The sequence below is a fragment of the Suricata suricatta genome, chromosome 4, assembly GCF_006229205.1.
Source record: "Suricata suricatta isolate VVHF042 chromosome 4, meerkat_22Aug2017_6uvM2_HiC, whole genome shotgun sequence".
NCBI lineage: Eukaryota > Metazoa > Chordata > Mammalia > Carnivora > Herpestidae > Suricata > Suricata suricatta.
In genome coordinates, this window is record NC_043703.1 from 49,182,463 (window position 1) to 49,183,231 (window position 769).

A 769-nucleotide genomic window follows, 5' to 3' on the forward strand; every position below is an offset into this window, starting at 1 on the left:
GAAAATACAACTCTGCTCAACCGCGGCAAAAGGAGATCGGACTCATTAGAGTGGCCTACACTTCTTGTTCAACAGAACTTGGTGTGCTGCCTGCCTATCTAATCTCCGCAAACACCAAGGCGGAGCCTCTGAGAGCAGCCTCAAAGACCTACCACATCAAACCACGCCTATCCACGAGAGGGAGCTGCTGGTTTTCTTAGGGTTTGGGTTTTTTTTTGCTTTTTTTATAAGTTTTTTCTTTTTTTTTCTTCTTTTTTTTCTAGTCGCCTTTTTCTGTACGTATTTTCTATTATTATTACTTTTTTTTAGTTAAATTTTTAAAAAATTTTTATTCCTTATTTTCCTTCCTCCTTTTTCCCTTTTTTTTTCTTATAACCTTCTTGCAATCCAGATATATTCTCCTATATCTCATCCCTACCTCTCCCCTCAACTGGTCATACACTTTTAGACTGTCCACTGTCCTTTGTTGTCTCTGCCCCCCTTTATTTTTTTTCCTTCTTTTTTTCTTTTTCTTTTCTTCTCCACTTTTCGTCTTTCCTCCCCACTCTCTTTATTTTCTTTCCCCCTTTTAATGTGTTTGTTTGTTTGATTTGTCTGTGCGTTTGTGTGTTACTGTTCCCTCTGTGTTTGTCTGTCTGTTTTCCTTCTTAGGGCTACACCAAGAAACAAGCCAAAGTGTGCATGACAGCGAGACCCAAATACTGCTGAGTAGGGAAATAAAATATTCAGAGGCACAGCAAGCCGTGCTCAACGAGCTCTCTAAAAGTGA